Source organism: Trichechus manatus, unplaced genomic scaffold (genome assembly GCF_000243295.1).
Source record: "Trichechus manatus latirostris isolate Lorelei unplaced genomic scaffold, TriManLat1.0 scaffold00137, whole genome shotgun sequence".
NCBI lineage: Eukaryota > Metazoa > Chordata > Mammalia > Sirenia > Trichechidae > Trichechus > Trichechus manatus.
The window spans coordinates 615133-635704 of record NW_004444073.1 but is presented as its reverse complement, the minus strand read 5'-3'; the positions used below and the strand labels follow the sequence as shown (position 1 = coordinate 635704).

The 20572-nt window shown below is 41.6% G+C and overlaps 1 protein-coding gene across 1 annotated transcript in view; it reads right to left on the bottom strand.

The window, feature by feature from the left end:
• Window positions 1-20572, bottom strand: part of ELMO1 (engulfment and cell motility 1) — a 648319-nt gene that overhangs the window by 609202 nt on the left and 18545 nt on the right. Inside the window, exon 2 of the mRNA XM_004385299.2 lies at window positions 18149-18244. The gene's annotated coding sequence lies outside the window, so the exon portion shown is untranslated. The remainder of the gene's footprint in view (window positions 1-18148; window positions 18245-20572) is intronic.

The following is a 20572-nucleotide window of genomic DNA, read 5'->3' as shown; positions in this document are numbered from 1 at the left end:
ATATCACAGGTTGTTAATGAGTCTTCCTCCAATCCTGATGCCGCGTTCTTCTTCATATAGTCCAGCTTCTTGGATTATTTGCTCAGCATACAGACTGAATAAGGATACAACCCTGATGCACACCATTCTTGACTTTAAACCATGCAGTAACCCATTTTTTTGTTCGAACTGCCTCTTGGTCTATGTAGAGGTTCCTCGAGAGCACAATTAAGTGTTCTGTAATACCCATTCTTCGCAATGTTATCCATAATTTGTTATGATCCACAAAGTCAAATGCCTTTGCATAGTCAATAAAACACAGGTAAACAACTTTCTGGTATTCTCTGCCTTCAGCCATGATCCATGTGACATCAGCAATGATATCCTTGGTTCCATATTCTCTTCTGAATCCAGCTTGAACTTCTGGCAGTTCCCTGTGGATGTACTGCTGCAACTGCTTTTGAATGATTTTCAGCAGAATTTTACTTGTGTGTGATATTAATGATATTGTTCGATAATTTCCACATTCTTTTGGATCACCTTTCTTTGAAATGAGTACAAATATGGATCTCTTCCAGTGGGGTGGCCAGGTAGCTGTCTTCCAGATTTCTTGGTATAAGTGAGCGAGCACTCCAGGGATGCATCGTTTGTTGAAACATCTCAGTTGGTATTCTGTCAATCCCTGGAGCCTTGTTTTTCAATAATGCCTTCAGTGCAGTTTATACTTGTTCCTTCAGTACCATTGGTACTTGATCATACGCTACTTCCCGAAATGGCTGAATGTCGACCAATTCTATTTGGTACAGTGGCTGTGTGTTCCTTCCATCTTCTTTTGATGCTTCCTGTATCATTTAATATCTTCCCCATAGAATTCTTCAATATTGCCACTCGAGGCTTGACTTTTTTCTTCAGTTCTTTCAGCTTGAGAAATGCCAAGCATGTTCCTCCCTTTTGGTTTTCTAACTCCAGGTCTTTGCACATTTCATTGTAATACTTTACTCTGTCTTCTCAAGCTGCCCTTTGAAATCTTCTGTTCAGCTTTTTTACATCATCATTTCTTCCTTTTGCTTTAGCTACTCTATGTTCAACAGCAAGTTTCAGAGTCTCTTCTGACATCCATTTTGTTCTTTTCTTTCTTTTGTGTCTTTTTAATCACCTCTTGCTTTCTTCAGGTATGATGTCCTTGATGTCATTCCACAACTCATCTGCTCTTTGGTCATTAGTGTTCAAGGCGTCAAATCTATTCTTGAGATGGTCTCCAAATTCAGGTGGGATATACTCAAGTTTGTACTTTGGCTCTCCTGGACTTGTTTTAATTTTCTTCAACTTCAATTTGAGCTTGAATGTGAGTAACTGATGGTCTGTTCCACAGTTGGCCCCTGGCCTTGTTCTGACTGATGGTATTGAGCTTTTCTATCATCTCTTTCAACAGATATAGTCGATTTGATTCCTGTGTATTCCATCTGGCCAAGTCCATGTGTATAGTCACAGTTTACGTTGTTCAAAAAAGGTATTTGCATTGAATATATCATTGTTCTTGCAAAGATTCTATTATGTGATTTCTGAAAGGTAGGTGGTTCAAACTCACCAGCCACTCCTTGCGAGAAAGATGTGGCAGTATGCTTCAGTAAAGATTTATAGCCTTGGAAACCCTATGGGGCAGTTCTACTCTGTCCTATAGGATTGCTATCAGTCTGAATCAACTCGACGGCAATGGGTTTCGTGTTGTTTATTACAAAAAAAAATCAAGTAACTTCCTATGTTCTGAAGCATACTTTGGGCCACAGTTTCGTTTGCAGAACAACGGAGTCAACTCTTAGCTATCTGTGTCAACTCTGAATTTTTTAACTGCACACTAATTTGTCTTACAACCTAGACTCCCTTTAGGATATCTCTCACTGTTCCCACCTACTGCCTGTGAAAATTAGCATGGATATCAACCTGAACTAAACAGACTAAGCAAATTAATTTACTGCCCCGAAATTCATGTTACCTAACAATACGGAAGTCTTTGAATCACTGAAAAGTTCTGGATTACATCTACATTCCTCTCCTCAAATGCAAAGATTGGCATATATCTGCAGTATGGATAGCATAGGGTTTAGCAGCATGGGTTCCAGAGTCAGAAGATCTGGGTTCAAACCCTGGTTCTACCACTTACAAATGTACAACCTTGGCAAGTTCATTTCCCCAGGCCTCAGATCCCTCATCATCAAATGTGACAGTAAAAAACTTAACACTATTTAATACCTAGTATTGATATGAAGGAGAAGCCCTGGTGGCACAACAGTTAAGCACTCAGCGGCTAACCAAAACATTGGCGGTTCCACCCACCTAGCAGCTCTACAAGAGAAAGACCTGGCCATCTGCTTCTGTAAAGACTACAGCCACGAAAACCCTATGGGGCAGTCTGACTCTGTTACAATGGGTCGCTATGAGTTGAAATCGGCCTGACGGCACGTAACAACAGCAACGTTTATGTGGAGGACAGTGGTGGTTTAATAGTATAGTTTTCACCTTCCATGAAGGAGACCCAGGTTTGGTTCCCAGCCAACGCACCCCAAGTGCAGCCACCGCCTGTCAGTAGAGGCTTGTGTGTTACTATGATGCTGAACAGGTTTCAGTGGAGTTCCAGACTAAGATGGATTAGGAAGAAAGGCTTGACAATCTGCTTCTGAAAATCAGATAATGAAAACCCTACAGATCACAAAGGATTATGCATAGGATACCCATGAATCCAGGGACAACTCCACAGCAACTAATAACAATTAATATGAAGATTAAATAATAATCATCACCATCCATGTAAAGTACTTAGCACAGTACCTGGCACATAATACGTGCTTTATAAATGTTCATTTTTGTGGTTATAGTAATTAATACTAAAATGGAAAGGCTTCTTCTAAAAGATGCAGCAGTATTTCAAGGAAAAAGAAACATGAATTAAAGTAATAATAACTCTCAATATAAAGTAAATGGATCCAATTTAAAAATAAACAATAATTCTTGATTATTTGCCTAGGGAAGAGGAAAGAAGGGAGTATATTAAAAATAAACAGCACTTCCACAACTCATAAACCCAACCGATCCAGCACATTTTCAACATTTCTTAGAACAAAATTCCTAGAACATCAATAGATCCATATAGAAATTAACTTAAAATATAGTCCATAATGAAATCTATAACCCTTCTAATTATCAGCATTTCAGATGATCAGCAACCTAAATGAGCATGCAAATTCATGACGGTGTTTTCAGGTTTGCCACTAACTTGCAACAGAAGCAAGTGAACTAACTACATGTTAGTTGGGACATCGGTCTAAGGCCTTCAACTTCTAGCACCTACTTCCAAAGTCAGAGATGATTCCAGCTGTAAAACTGATGATACAAACCTCACAAAGATGAAGCCAGGAGGAAAACAAAAGTTTGACTTACAGTCAACTCTTAGGTTTTACACTGATGGATATTATAATATACAGATAGATTCTCCAAAGCTATATATTTAGAACCTTGGGAATCCCATTTCCATTGCATAATTAAGCCAACAGAGTATGGTTCAATTTCACACTGTGACTACGCTGCTTCCCAAGGTCAGTGAACTCAGAAGGACCCGCAGCCCTGCACACAGTAGTGCAGGCTCAGCCCGTGGAGTCCCAGCTGCAGTTCCATTTATGCAGACCTCAATATGAATTGCCCCTAGAGTTGAACTGTGCAATCCGTGTGTCTTACCAGAAGACCTGAAAGGACAGACACATTTGCACAACCCAGCTCTAAGCCTGTCTGCTCTGAAATACCCCCACGATGGGGTTACTTTGCATTCACTTTAAAGAGAAGCAGAGGAGATTTCAATCAAGCAGACACTTGAGCAAAGTCAGTGTAAACAGAATTTACCCGCAGATGAGTCCTATGGGTCGCAGAAGTGAAAGAGTTAACCTGTTCTACCCCAGTGTTACCTGTGTGTGTGCTGTAGGGAATAATCCACTTTCTTATTCTCTTCCTCAATTTCTATGTGAACTAGCTTGTGAAATCAAAGGATTAGAAGGGACTGGCTATAAAAGCTAACCTTTACCAAGCACTTTCTGTGAGTAAGATACTATCCCATGCATTATTTCATTTCGTTCTCATGAAAATCCTAGGAGATAGCTACTATTATTATCTCCACTTTGTTGTTGTTAGTTGCTGTCAAGTCGGCTCTGACTCATAGCAGACCCACGTACAAACAGAATGAAACATTGCCCAGTCCTACGCCATCTTCAGAGCCCTGATAGAGCAGTGGTTAAGAGCTCAGCTGCGCTGCTAACCACAAGGTCAGCAGTTCAAATCCACCAGTGGCTCCTTGGAAACCCTATGGGGCAGTTCTACTCTTTTCTACTCATAGTGTCGCTATGAGTTGGAAATGACCTGACGGCAACAGGTAGGTAAATGGAGGACAAACACACAATACTGGGAACCATGGCCTTGCCAAGTTCATACACATTTCTGAGGGACACAATTCAATCCATAACAATTGGTGTGTTTGAATCCATTGTCGAAGCCATTGTGTCAATCCATCTCATTGAGGATTTCTCTCGTTTTCATTGGCCCTTCACTTTACCAGGAGCTCTGGTAGCACAGTGGTTAAGAGCTCAGCTGCTAACCAAAACGTTGGCAGTTCGAATCCACCAGCCACTTCTTGGAAACCCTATGTGGCAGTTCTATCCTGTCCTATAGGGTCGCTATGAGTCGGAACTGACTTGACGGCAACAGGTTTGATTTGATTTGGTTTTCACTTTACCAAACATGATGTACTTCTCCAGTAACTGGTCCCTCCTGATGACGTATCCAAAGTAAGTGAGTAGAAGTCTCTAGCAGTATTCCGTGGCCTGTAGGGTCTTCACTGCCTTTCTTCCTAGTCTGTCTTAGTCTGGAAGCTCTGCTAAAACATGTCTACCATGAGTGACCCTGCTGGTATTTGAAATACCAAGTGGCATACCTGCCAGCATCATAGCACCACACATGCCACCACAGTAGAACAAACTCACAGCCAAGGAAACTGAAGCATGAAGCAGTTCAGTGTCTGGCTCATGGCTATTCCATGGAAAAGGTACAGCTGGAACCTGAGCCCAGGCAGCCCAGGCTTTCATCTGTCTCCCTTGTCCCTGCCTATATTTTCCACTTGCCTGACCTGTCTGTTAAGTGTGACAAACTAAGATTTCCATACCACATTCCTTTACAGGACTTGTGACTGTTACAAGTAGCAAAGTGCAGCACATTTTGAACTGTCTTTAACAGTATTTTTTATTCAAGTTGAAAAAAGAATATTCTAAGTATTTCCCAGGTCATCTCTTCCACCGCCCTACAGTAAACTGAGACACTACTATAGCAGTTAGCCACTCAAAAGCAGATCGTCTTTTCAAAGCACAGTATCTGGTGACCTGGCCCAGTTACTCACAATGAAGTAAGGCCCACTGGGAGATTCCAGAACCTGGAATTGGATCTGCCTGGGCAGCTGGGGTGAGCGGAGCCTCAGGCAGTGAGAGAGTCAGCTTCAGCAGCTGGGAGCATGCTGCACAAGGTGGAATTTGGTACCTGGTGAATATCAACACCATCAACCCCACCAATGAGTCTGAGTCACCTCAGATAAACTGGTCTCCAGCTACAGGTCTAACCTGGAATAAGAAGGATCAGGTGGGGCCAAGCGCGGAGATGGGGAATCCAGAGCACAAACTATCCCAGGTACAGTCAGGTAGTCAGAGTCAGGGAAGTGTTCACGCAGGTATTACAAGGAAATGTCAGTTACCAGGTATCACTTGAGCCTCTGCAATAAAGGCCTAGTAAGAAGCCCTTGCGGTGGGCAGGGAGAATAGAGACAGCAGCTTAAGAGGCAGGGAAGAGTTTGGCCCAAGGTTCATTTCTAAACTCCTTAGCTGAAATGCAGAAAGTGTTTTCTGCTAGAACATCGCTAGGGTCCCAAGCATTACTCTAGAACTTCCATGAAGAAATAACCCAAACCAATACTGTTGAGATACATGCAACTTAAATCTAAGTAGAAAACCATATTAATTAAGAATGGAGCAGTATTTTTTGCCTTTGGTATACTTCAAGAGAAGCAAATTAATTACAGTAACATGAAGAAGGGGATGGAAATTTCTGTGACTATTCTATGTGGAAATTTCAATGAGTTCAAGGCTTTTAGTGTTTGAATGGGTTCATTTTATCTGTTTTCCATTAAAAATTAGTTTTTTTTCCTTTGTTATCCTCTCAGCACTGTTATGGAGATTAAATATGATAATTTATGTGATAGCATTTTGGAAACAGTAATATAATAGGCGAATTTAAAGCCACAAAATTGCTATTTATAGGGGGGATCACTAATATCACTCTTTAAATAATGGCATTACTCCTACAGAATTAGGGAAATGCAGAAAACTATTAAGGTAGGCTAAAGACTGTTCATACATCTATCACCCAGGGATGACCAATCTTTATTCTCACCTTTATAGTTTTCTGCATTTAGCAAATAATAAGAATAAATCAAACACACTAAAACATACATGAAAACATACGGTTATATAACATATTGTTTCATATCATGCTGTTTTCACTTATTATATAACATGCATTTTCCTTTGTATAAAACATTTTATCATCATTTGTAATTGTAATATTCCATTGTATGGAGATATAATTCAAGCATTTACCTGTTACTGGACAACTGAAATCTTTTTTTTTTTTTACAGATGACTAATGCAGACTGAACATCTTTAAAGCATAAATCTTTGTCCGGAATGAATGATACTAAAAAAATAGCCAATAGTTACCAAGCTCTAGAGTCCCAGGGTGGTGCAAATGGTTAACACTCTTGGCTGCTAACCAAAAGGTGGGTGGTTCAAGTCCACCCAGAGATGCCGCAGAAGAAAGGCCTACTTCTGAAAAATCAGCCATTGAAAACTCTGTGAAGCACAGTTCTACTCTAACACACACGGGGTTGCCATGAGTCGGAGTTGACTGGTTTACAAAGTTCTAGGCACTATGCTAAGCACATTCTATGCATTATCCCAAACAATCTGGACACCAACACTATGAGTTAAGAGCTGTAATTATGCCCATTTTGCAAATGCGGGTAAATTGAGGGTCAGAGATGGTAAGCACCATGAAGTAAATCGTGGTTTGGTTCCAATCCCCCAGGGTCAGCCTCCTCAACCAAGTACTCGACCTCTTCGCACTCAGAGGTAAAGCCAGAGAGTTAAAGCATACCAAGAGCCACGGGCTCTCAGAACGTAGCGCCAAACAGCTTCCCAGAAAGGCTGGAGCAATTCTGACTCTGAAGCTCAGTGTGAGAGTAGCTATCCTGGCATACCCTCATCAGCACTAAGTGCTCAGTGGGGGTGCAGAGCAAGGACATTCTATTGGGTTGCAAGCAGGGGAAAAACACATTTTGTATTCAGACATCTAGAAACAGAGTTGCATTTGCCATGAAGCTAAGGAACCTTAAGCTTCAGGACCTCTTACTTAACTGAGCCCTTCCTTTTCTCATTCTAAAGAAATACTCACTTTTGTATGTAATTTGGTGTTCTTTTCTTTAAGTGGGCCCTCAAACTTGCATAAGCTTTAGGGGCCACAAAACCTGGATCCACCCTTGTCGAGGGGAACATTCAGTTCTGTAGCAGAGAAGATTCTCTGTGTTCTAGAAACCGATTGCATTTTCTGTGCTTACACCACTAAACTACATTTCCCAGTCTCCCCTGCATTTGGTCACACCTGTGACTAAGCTCTGGCCAAGGGAAGCTGGGTAGCAGACGGGCAGTCTACTGGCTGATATCCAGAGCAACCGACTGACCAGCACTGGACTTTGAAGTGATCAAAAACTAAGTTGACTTAGATAGAAATAGGCAGTTGCCATCAAGTCGACTCTGAGTCATGGTAACCTTACTAGGCACAACAGAAATGTTGCCCAGTCCTGTGTCATGCTCACAATGGTTGGCATATTTGAGTCCATTGTTGCAGCTTTTGTGCCAATCCATCTCACCAAGGGTCTCCTTTGCCCTCACTGGCCCTCTTCTTTACCAAACATGTCCTCTTCCAGGAACTGATCCCTCCTGATGACGTATCCAAAGCAAGTGGAGTCAGACAATATTCTGCTGTGATCCGTAGGGTTTGCGTTGGCTAATTTAAAAGAAGTAGATCACCAGGCTTTTCTTCCTAGTCTGTCTTAGCCTGGAAGCTCCACTGAAACCTGTCCACCATGGATGACCCGGATGGTATTTGAAATACTGGTGACACAGCATCATAGCAACACACAAGCCACCACAATATGACAAACTGACAGACAGGTGGTGGCTTATTGCCTGTCTTAAATCACTCATATTTTGGGATCATTTGTAACAGCATTTAGCACTAACTATGATGACTAAGGAGCCCTGGTGGCATAGTGGTTAAGATCCCGGCTTCTAACCAAAAGGTCAGCAGTTCGAATATACCAACCACACCTTAGAAACCTTATGAGGCAGTTCTGCTATGGGGTCGCTATGAGTTGGGATCGACTCGATGGCAACGGGATGATGACTAAAGCAAAGCTTCAGAGAATTTACCACAGGTGTCCTGCTCATCCTGATGGCTCTCTCTGGATGCCTGTGTCACAATTACCTTGCTAATTTGGCATTTTTCATTCTTATTTCCAACCAAGCAAGTAAAGCTGATTTGCACCAAGTACACACACTTTTATCTGATTGCCTTAGATTTCATTGCTGGAAACTCAATTCTGCCACGTAGTGTTAAGCCCAGAATCATTAGCCAGGCCTTCTTTTTCAGAGCCTTCTCTGAGCAGTAGGAGTAGTTCCTTAATGAGGAGCTGAGTGAGTGGCAGAGTTACACAGTTTCCATCAAACACTTTAGATTCCTGAGTTTTCTGCAAAGGAGCACAGATGTTTATATCTCTGACAACAGCCAGAAGCTTCTTGCCAACACATCAGCCCATTTCAAGAGAAAAACAGACATAAATACCAAATATATGCCAAGTTCTCTCTCAAATAGCATTTCCCCCCTACTTTCTTATTTCATCCAAAACTGAATCTCTTTCTACCTTGCTCACCACATATTTTCTGATCTCCCAGTGCACATATATTTTGCAATTATCAGCCTAGGGGCTCAAGAGTACTCATACTCTTCAGAAATCGAACCTGCTCTACAACCTTAAGCATCTTATCAAAATATCATGGTTGGCTCAAATTTCAAAAAAAAAAAAAAAAGAAAGAAAAGAAAAGAAAGAAAGAAACGAGACCTACTAGACTGGTTGAGACTGGAGAACTCCTTGAGATTATTGCCCTGATGTACTCTTCAAATCTGGAACCGAAAATAACCCCTGAGGTCACCTTGTAGCTAAATAACAAACAAACTGGCTCCAAAAATAATGAATACCACCTGAAAGTACTGCGCTCCTTTAAAAAATCACCTATATAGACCAAACAGTCAACAATTACTTTAAAACAAAAATGAGAATGTAAGGAGGCAGGGAAACTAGATTAATGGAAACAGAAAAACCAGAATGGAAATAATGAGAATGTTCACGCATTATGAAGAATGTAACCAATGTCACTGAACAACTTGTGTAGAAATTGTTGAATGGGAACCTAAACTGTTGTGTAAACCTTCATCAAAAACACAATGAAATATTATACACACACACACACAAAAACACACACACATATATATATGTATATACATAATGGTTGGTTTGGAGCACAATTAATGTTCTCATCCCAAATGCCATGAATCTCTGCCTGAGAGGATGGTCCTCCAAGATTCCAAAGCTAAGCAAACAGAAGGCTTGAGATTCTCGAATATAACCAAAACTTCTAAACTCCAGGCTATTTTGAGGCTATCACCTCAACTCAACCCTGGCTTCTTCAGGCTGCTGCTTTCACGTATGCAGCAAATGGATGAAGCTGTAAAAGGAAGGCGTAGAAAATTAAAGGCTTTATCAAAACTGGGAACTGCAATAGATTTTTCAAAATACTCTTCAAACAGTCAGGCATGAAAATAGGCATGCATTATAAACAGCAAGAGGATTGGTCAGAAGGGTTAACCACTTTCCCTGGCCAAAACTGGCCCCTTGCCGGGGTTTATGAATGCAGTAGGACTTAGCCACAAGGAGCTGGAACTAGACGTGATGGGCAGTGACGTTTCTGACCTGAGTGAAACCAGGGAGCCAACCTATCCTCCCCAAATGCAGACAAAGGTGGCCTCTGTGCCCATACAAATGATGACCTTTAAAGAATGCAGTTCATGATCCAATTGCATTGTGCAACTGAGATGTTTGTGGTCCAGTCTGACTGGTTAGCTCTAATGGCTAGAACATCTGGCTAATAAGATTAAAGCCAATCCCAACATAAGAAAATCAGCTTTCCTCTACTTCAACACCACAGACACCCTTTTTCTAGCTTAAAACTATTTCACAAATCAAGCAAATAATCTTTATTGATAACAGATTATACATATAGCATACAGAGAAATAAATTCAATGAAGAAATGAAAGTCTTTTCCAGCCCTGAAAGAGTCTATTTCTGTGAATTCAGACAAAGACTTCACATCCCTCTGGCCAAGAGGTAGGATGTTACTGGCTTAATTCATCAAACTTCCTTCCCCCCAAATCTGTGCTTTGCTTTCACCTGAGGGACCTGGTACAAGTTTCAACACATCAACAGCATTAATATAGAAGCTCACGTGGTTTTTCTGCTTCTTTCAGAAGATTCAGCTGTTGGCAGGAATATACTACACTTTTAGGGAATTTTATTTCATCATGAGGCAACTGGCATTCATGATTTCAAATGTTTTGGTAGAGTTTAAAACAGGTGTACAAGTAGCCAGATGATGCAGGCCGTACCTGCTTTTCCATTTAGGAGAAGGTTTTAGAATTTGTTTACTGACATGAAAACTCCAAATATGTTCTAGTAATGATGCATGGCAAGACTCCATTAGAAAGAAAAGAATCAGACAAGAAGGATGCCACACTAAATGAAGTCATGGAGCCTGAAGGCACTGGCAGAAGTCATTTCTAATCTCCTCTCTGGGCTTGATGGGGACCATTTAGATAATTTTCTAATTACAGTTCAAAACAATGGCTTCCACCATTGGGTACTCCCCATGTGCCAGGCCTGTTAAGCACCGTACAACACCACATAGAGGTCTGTAATATTGTCTCCATGTGACACATGAGGAAATTGAGATCCAAAAACATTAGGTAACTTGCTTAACTTCTCGTAGCTAAGAAATGAGAAGGTGGGATTCAGGCCCAGCTCTCTCAGGTTCCAGGTCATATGCTCTTTCCCCTGCACCACAGCATCTCCCACATGACCTGTTATTTTCTAAAAAATACGTAAGGAAAAAAAGGCCCACTATCCTTTCACCACCCTTTGTGGTCATACATTCCTCCTGTAACCTACAGTAAACTCTTATAGATACGATTAAGCCCACGTCTCCCTATCTAACCTCTAAAAGAAAGCTGTTCTCACTTCTGAAGCTAAGTAAAGCTATCTGTATCTATTCCTAATCTTTTTTTAAAAAAGTATTTTTGCGTCTTGCCCCAAAAATATAAACGTTCAATTTTGCTATGATCCATAAAGCCATCTATAATGAAATAAATTCTTTCTCAGGGAAAGGCCCTCTTGGGGAAGTCAAGAAATGCATTTGACAGATAGTGTTAGATCCATTTCGTTTTCTCTTTTCTTCTCAATTATAAGTGCCTTCTATCAAAGATAGGAGGCCTGGTGGCACGGTAGTTAAGCACTTGGCTGCTAACAGAAAGGTCAGTGGTTCGAACTCACCAGCGGAGAGAAAGATGTGGAAGTCTGCTTTGGTAAAGATTTACAGCTTTGGAAACTGTATGGGGCAGTTTTACTCTGTCCTATAGGGTCACTATGACTCAGAACTAACTCAACGGCCATGAGTTTGGTTTAGTCTACCAAAGATGCTGGAGTCCCTTGGTGGTCTAATGGTTAAATACTCAGCTGTTAACAGAAAGGCTGGAGGTTCTAATCCACACAGAGGTAACTTTAAAGAAAGGCCTAGCGATCTACTTCCAAAAAATCAGCCACTGAAAACCCTATGGCCCACAGTTCTATTCTGACACAGAGGCGCCATTAGTCAGAATCGACTCAACAGTAACTATTGCTATTGTTGACTATCAAAGATGCTGCATTTGTAATCACTAACATAGTCCTCTTTTTAATTGATGATACTTTTCCCTAAACAAAATGATTAGCATCGCAGATGCCTCGATGAGTACTTCCTGAGGGCTATGCTGGTTGGGAATCCGTGAATTTCATGTGTGAGGGGGCTCTTGGAAGCAGGGAGACCCTGTGGAATGCCAGAGTAAGTCCCCAGAGTGGCACTTCCCTGTTGCCAACACAACAAAGCAAACTGCAAAGAGCCGAGAGCATGCAGGTGTCAGACAGAGCATGTAGGTGTCAGATAGTCATTTCCTACCTAAAAGAACAGTCTGCTTCCTCAGTCACAAATTTCTAAGAGAAGAAGATATGCCAGTGGAAAGCCATTACTTTGTTGACTTTCGTTACCTCTCCTGAGAGTGTTAACCATCCGGGAAGCTCAAAACGCCCAGTCCAGTGGACTCATCAACCCCTCATACTCTACAGACATTTTCCTTACGTTTGAATCACAGGATGCAAAGAAAGCTGTGCATCATTCCATCAGTTCTTTTTAGTATTCACAGGTGGAGATTTAGAATATTGCAGTGTGCTTTAATTCAGAAAACTGTCAGAAGGACCTATAGGCCATTTCACTTAATTCAAGCTAGGAAGGACTGTCTAATAAGATTCTCGCCCCTGTTGTATCTGAACACACTGTATACTCCCTCAAGAATCTGTCTATATTAGTCACTTGGGTAGGACCTCAGAGATTCTGGCACTTCAAACACATGGCCAAAAGCCTAGGAGTCCAAACAGATGTGATCGGAAAATTCAAGCCAATGAAACAACTCAGCAATGCTGAGAAGCCTATAGAGATGATTTTCAGATGTTACTTGTTGCATAAAGTATCTGTACTCTGATGAATGTGTCTAAGGTCAGTACGTCCAGAACTGGGGGCCTTCTGGAACATTTTTTCAAGTTCTCCAAGAGTTGTTGTTGCCGTTGTTAGCTGCCGTGGAGTTGGCCTCTGATGCCTGGCAACCCCATGTACAACAGGTCAGACCACTGTGACCCATAATATTTTCCTTGGCTGCTTTTCAGAAGTAGATCACCAGACCTTTCTTCCTAATCCGTATTAGTCTGGAAGCTCCTCTGAAACCTGTTCAACATCATAGCAACACACCAAGCCTCCACTAACAGAGGAATGGTAGCTTCCAAAGAGTAATACACACCAAAACCAATAACAATTATTATATTATTTAACTCTACTTCTTCCAAGACCACCTTCCATCCTATTATTTATTTAATATTGCTCTTAAAATTATTTCACCTTAGTCTCATCCTAAGAAAGAAATTTTGATGTTATACTTTTCTAAGACACATCATAATACATAGGCAATTATCCAAATATTTTGTAAAAGCCAGTACAAAATAATAACAATATTTTATATAATATTATCATTAAATGATAATAATCATTGTGATGGAACGGGAAAGATTCCAAATCATCAATAGCTTGTTATTTATTCAACAAACATTTATTGAGGGTGTATTTGTGGTTCTTGCTAGAAACTGGGAAAACAAAGAAGAAAGAGGCATGCCCTCCGTCTTGAGAAGATACAGGAAAAGTGAGGATTTCTAATCTTTATAGATTTGCCATCTACTAAAATGATTTATGCATCTGCTTCTATCTTTGTCTCTTCCATTTGTTCACCGCTGTACCCTCAGTTCCCAGAACACCTGGCACATGGGAGATACTCAATACATACATGTTGAATGAACTAATTAGTGAATGAAACAAATTCTGCCAACAGCTACTTATGACTTTGGCCAAGTCATCATGAACCTCTGATCTCTCCTATGTAAAATGAGCTGGAAGAATTATGTTAGGTCCCAATGAGTACTCCACGGTTCTGCAAAAAAAATGTACTAGGTGTTACTGGAGGGAAAAGGGAGCCTGTGGTTAAATAAGTTTGAGAGACCTGAATTTTGCAGAAGAAAACAGATTTCTTGACTGCAGGCATCTCAGTGGGTAACATACTAATGCAGAGACTCTCCCCAGGACCTGATATATAGGGTGCACCACTCCTACAAGGCTACAAAACCTAAGTCACAACAATCTCCAGAACAAGTCTCTGAGTCACTGGTGTCTAGCAGTTTAGCACACTTTTTAAGCTCTCAGTAAATATTTCTTCCCAAGGCCCTTCTAATCTCCTATCAAAAGGATCCATTCTTCAAGGTCTTCTTTGATGTTAACTATTCACGTTGAACTAAGATCTACAGATGTGTGATCCATCTTTTCATTCAACTCTGCCTCTTTCTGGTTGTGTGACCTGGGCAAGTTATTCAACCTCTAAACTTTCAGTTTTATTATCTATCTAAAATAAGACTATTAACAGTAGTTAATTCAAGGGAATAAAGTTAAACACCATACACAAATCACTTTGCATCATACACAGAAAATACTCAATAAAGGTTAACTGTCCTTGCTAGAAGTCATAAAAGTAACACACTTTGTTTGAATTCTAGTCTCAATGTCACCACTAAGTAGACCTTGACAAGTCAGTCCTAATCTAGGCCTCAGTATCAGCCTAAGCAAAATGCAGGCTGTGGCTTAGTTACATCAGCGCTTCCCAAACTCCAGGTCTTCAAAGACCATCTTCCAGCCCTAGAACTTACTTAGTATTTCTCTTAAAATCATTTTACCTTAGTCTGGTCTTAAGCAAGAAAATCTGTAGAGTCACAGGTTTGATGTGCCTGTTATACTTTTTCTAATACACATTAAAGTGAACAAATAAGTATTTAATTCTTTTCAAAGCCAGCGTTAATACCGAACTCACCTTCAATGCCATACTCTGAGAAACATTAACTCTTCATCTCCACGATTCTCTTAGAAAGAGTCGTATCTCCTCTACTGAAAAATGACAAACCTTTGCAAACACTAAACTGAGCCCCCTACAGTGATAGTATAGTGATTCAGACTATCAAGATCCTTTTTAGAAAACTAGATTCCAATTATTTAGCATCTAGACATCAAATATAGAGAAAAAGGACATAGAGTTGACTCTGTGACTTTCCAAAGGAAGAATGGCATTGAGAATTCTCTCTCAGGTTTAGCTATTTCAACCCTTTTAGTCCATCAAGAAAACAAAGGTATGTATTTATTTGGAACAAAGTGGTTTGCCCAAATGGACATGACAACTTTTGATGACCATGGACAACTATCCTGCAGCTCAATTTACAGACTAAAATGACATCTCTATGATGTGCTAGATTAGCTGAGAGGTGTGTTGTTGTTGTTTGCTGCTAAAGAGTTGGCCCCGGACTCATGGTGACCCCATGTGCAATGGGACTGGACCATTATGATCCATAGGTTTTCACTGGCTGATTTTCAAAAGTAGATTGCCACAGCTTTCTTCGGTTCTGTCTTAGTCCAGAAGCTCCTCTGAAACCTGGTTATCATCATAGCAACACACGAGCCTCCACTGACAGATGGGTGGTGGCTGAGCCTGAAGTGCATTTAGGATAATATTAATAACATTACTAATAATTAATATTAATAAAACCTGGGTCTCCTGCATGGAAGGTGAAAATCCTACTATTGAACCACCACTGGCTTTGAGAGATGGGTAGGCATGTTTTAAGATATGTTTGGGGCTGAGACTTTTTCACATTCTAAAACTAAAACTCACACAAAGCATATAACCGGCAAGATGGCACCTAGCCAAGAACAAGAGCACCCACTCCCCCTCTGGGAAAAGCACATGTTGTAGAACTCTGACATCTCCCAAGAAAACAGCTCCCCAGTCACCTCACCCTGGGTCTGCAGCAGCCGATGCTGAAAATGCGTCACAGCTCACTCCAAGATAATGTCACCTTCCCTCATATATCAGCAAAACCAAAAACTACTGTGAGATGGTAAAAAGCATAAAGAATATTTTAGACTAGTCATAGAATAAATGACTGACGAGCCTATTTTGCAAACATTTTATAGGCCCCAAACATCCAGCCCTTTCACGAGCAGGAACGAGTATCAGTGGTAGTCTATAATATAGTTATGTTTCCTTTTAACTGCAATTATTTTAAAGCCCCTTTTAATAGCCATCACTTATTCATTTCCAGGCTGTAGCAAATTATAGGCAGAGGAGACGACAGCTGACGGCAAATTTCTTCTGGGAATGGCAAGCTCTCCCATTTCTGCAAGGCGTGTGGTCTCTCTTTTATGGCACATACACCATGAACATGAAAGTCCCGCTAACAGGGGCGATGAGGATGACAGTGCAGGGGTCTGGCAGTCAGAGGCCTTGGGTACTCAGCAGTGTCCCTAAGACCTCCTTGAATTCTTTCTGCCGATTAAAAAGGGAGAAAAATAAGTTTCCCCATACGTACTCCACAGGCATTTCATCAACATGAAGGATGTGTGTCTGGGGAAGGAGTAGGGATGTGTGTGTGTTGAGAAAGGACAGGGGACAATGAATCCATTAAAAAGGACTTAATTTCCAGGTATTATTATCATAAACCTCATCCTCTTAGGACACACATCCCTGGGAAAAGAGAACTGGGTCAAAGGCACAAAGCAGCCCATAAAAAATAAAATATTTTTGAAGTTAAAATAGTCCCTAATAAAAAAAATGAGTGATCACTTCTGGCACCTGGAAACTGGTGCAGCCTGTCCCCAAATATTAAAATTGTATGAATACGAAAATAACTCCTAAGAGGCACTTTCAGAATTCACGCTAATGAATCCGGTTATGTTGCTTCTTTGCAGTCTTAACGAAATGGAACGTTAGAGTCCAGACGGGATTTGGGCGGAACCAGTTCACAACCATGGATATGCTCAGAGCTTCGTCACATCTGCGTCACCTAAATGACAATCAGGAACCAGAACCTTGCGATAACATGTTTACTGTTATAACAAGGGGTTCTTTTACAAGTCAACATGTAGCCTAAAGATCAAAATCATCAAATGCTAAGGCACTTTAGAAAGACTCCTAGGAAATATTTCTCACCCTTCATATTCTTTAAAACTCACAGATTCAACAGATGAAAGAAGAGCAATACAGAGATTAATTGCTGCTTAGAAGATGAGATGTTTACTTTTTAATTAACATTCTGTTCTTAATCCAAAAGCAGAAGTAAGACATAAGATGTACATGCTTACGCACTCTTATTGGGAAGTGTTCTCTCTCTTCCTCGGGCATTCTCTATCCTCATCACAATGTGTTTAAATTTAAGATGCAGTCTTGGCAGGGTGCATAGCTCAGTGATGCAAATAGTGTGGGAGGGTGCCACCCAGAACTCTTAACTGTGAGTAGGAGGACGCCAGGAAATCAACTTTCCTTTTCTCTGTGTGACTCTGTTCCATCCAAAGAAGGATTTGGGCACACACAAGGTTGGTTGCCTTTTTCCATTGAGAAAGGGAGGAGGCAGAGAGAGAGGACTACCAAGTAATGTTCTGGAAGGACTTGTATTTGCAAAGGAGCCCTGGTGATGCACTGGTTAAAAGCTTGGCTGCTAACCAAAAGATCGACAGCTCGAATCCACCAGCTACTCCTTGGAAACCCTCTGGGGCAGTTCTACTCTGTCCTGTAGGGTCGCTATGAGTCGGAATTGACTCGACGGCAATAGGTTTTTTTGGGTATTTGCAAAACACCTGAGTTTAAACTGTCAGCATCTAACTTGTCTTCATCCCACTCACTTCTGTCAGTGATGCTATGTCCATTTTGGGGGTCTTCAGGCTAAAGGATAGAATATAACCAGTCAACCAGCTGCTGTCAGGTCGATTCTGACTCATGGCGACCCCACGTGCTATCAGAGTAGAACTGTGCTCATAGGGTTTTCAGTGGCTGCTTTTTCAGAAGCAGCTCACCAGGACATTCTTCTGATGTGCCTCTGAGTGGAATGGAACCTCTGACTTTTTGGTTAGCTGCCGAGCATGTTAACTGTTTGCACCACCCTGGGACTAAAGGATGGAATATAGTTGCCATAAAATTTGGGAGAAATGGGCCAGCACAGTAATTCAATAGGCAACAGGCAATTCCAAATACCTTGGAGCAATTCATTGGAAACGTCTCTTTTAGTCTTTAAGTCTTCGAAGTGCTAACACGCAGGGGAAGTGGCTGATCTTCAGTTTCACCCCTCTCCTGTGGGTAGAGCACAGAGGATGCAAAAATGAACACTGTACCAACATTACCTTCAGATGTTTCCCAGACCAAAGGAGAGATGGAAAAGTAAACAAGAACAAACCTACGAGTTTGAGGTTGCTGTTTTTTGTTGTTTGTTTGTTTATTTTTGGGAAGAGTAGGCACAGAGACGAACTAATTCTCTGTGGAGGGCTAAAGGATCTCAGAAGTCTAGAAGGCTTCCTGAAGGAGACAGAGTCCCGTTAATGCACTCGGCTGCTAACAGAAAGGTTGGAGATTCAAGTCCATCCAGAGGCACTTCTGAAAAAAACCTTGGCGATTTACTTCCCAAAAAATCAGCCATTGAAAACCCTATGGAGCATAGTTCTACTCTAACACACATGGAGTCACTATGAGTCAGAGTCAGCTCCACGGCAACTGGTTTAAAATGCCATCAGGTTGTGAAGGATGAGGGATGGAACTATAGGGAGAAAGAGGAACTTAAAAGTCACCCAGGGATTCTCAAAAGAGGCTGCCTATTACCTGGAAGTCTTTGTATAAATACAGACACTAGGAACCTGTCCCAGATATAGAATTTCTGGTGAATTAGATTCAGAATTAGAAAAAATTCTAATTTTTTTTTAAAGCTGCTGGGATGATTCTGAAGCAGCTGACTGATTCATAGATTTTTGCTTGAATGCCATAATCATATCCAGCCCTCTCCCTCAACACCATACGTGTAAGAAAACTGAGGCCACCAAGAGATTGCAGACTGCAGTCAGTGTCAGCCCTGGGACTGAACCCAGTCTCTTGATCCCAAACTCTGTGCTTGGCCCACCAGACCCCACAGTGCCCCACCAGGTACAACATCTCCCATGAAGCACACCTTTGGCTCACGGAGTACAAGCCTCTTCTGCCATTCCCTATTTGTTTGTGCCTCTGTCAGGGAATTTACACATCGTCTTAGAGGTGTGCACCTGGCTGCCCTCCCCTTGTTACTGCTGTTAGCTGCTGTCAAGTGGGCTCCCAAATCATGGCAACCCCATGCACAATGGAACAGAACGCTGCCCAGTCCTGTGCCATCTCCATGATCAGTTGTGGATTAGACCTTTGTGATCCACGTGGTTTTCACGTTTCGATTTCTGGAAGTAGATCTCCAGGCCTTTCTTCTTAGTCTTAATCTGAAAGCTCGCTGAAACCTGTTCAGCATCATAGGAACACGCAAGCCTCCACTGACAGACGGGCGGTGGCTGTGCATGAGGTGTACTGGCCAGGGATCGAACCCGGGTCTCTGGCATGGAAGGTGAGAATGCTACCAGAAAGCAAAAGCACGCTTAAGTGTCACTGTTCCCGGGCACTGAGTGTTTGAAGAATGAGTTAATGAGTGAGCCACAAACAGCACACTCCATAGCATCGGGGAGTACTAAAAAGGACACCTGGCCCAGATAGACCTTGTTTTCTCTAAATAGAGAGAAAGCAGACCCAAGGATCAAACTCACCTGAAAACAAAGCAAACTTGATATCTAAGTCATGATGGAAAGAAGAGAAAATGTTGTGAAAATGTCTTGTAGACATTCAAATGGCATTTTTTTTCTACAAAGGATAAAATCAGGCACGTGCTTCAGAGCTGTGAGTAAACCTAGGGCAAACAGTGCATCCTCATTCCATCCCTTCCAAACATCCGATGGCTTTGGCCACAAAATTCTGGAGGAAAGGTTCAAAAAACATACATATACTTTAACATCTATTGACCACCTGCCAAGGCCAAAGAACTCTGCTGTTCCTTGCTGCCGATATTTTTCATTTTATCTTGACAAAAAAGAAGAAAAGAAAAAAACCTGTTACAGTCAAGTCGATTTTGACTCATGGCAACCCCGTGTGTCACAGAGAGCTGAGCCCCACGGGGTTTTCTTGGCTGTAATTTCTACCTGGATCTGTGCAGCTCTGGAGACCCTACCTCTGTGGCTCCACTGAGGCAGCTCAGAGAAGCATCTATAGGAGCAGGCAGGGTCAGGCCTCACCACCAGGCAAGGACCCGGCGTCAGCCACTTTCTAATGTCTATGAAGCAGAGTCATTCCGTTATTTTATTGAGGGAGAAAGGGGCTGTGGAAGGTCTGAAAATGTGGTTTCAAAGGCCAGAATATTCTCTACCTCCAGAGTGCACTCCAAACACTTAAGTTTGAGGTTTACTATGTGTGTGCTGCTTGGCTTAAAAGAAATAAGCTCTTCAGCCTGGGAGTGGACAGCCCCGTAAAACCAAACGGGACTAATGAGGTACAGTAGTCCAGTGACAAGGGCCGGAAGGCAGAAGGGGACAAGGAAGCTGGTGATAGGGAACCCAAGGTTGA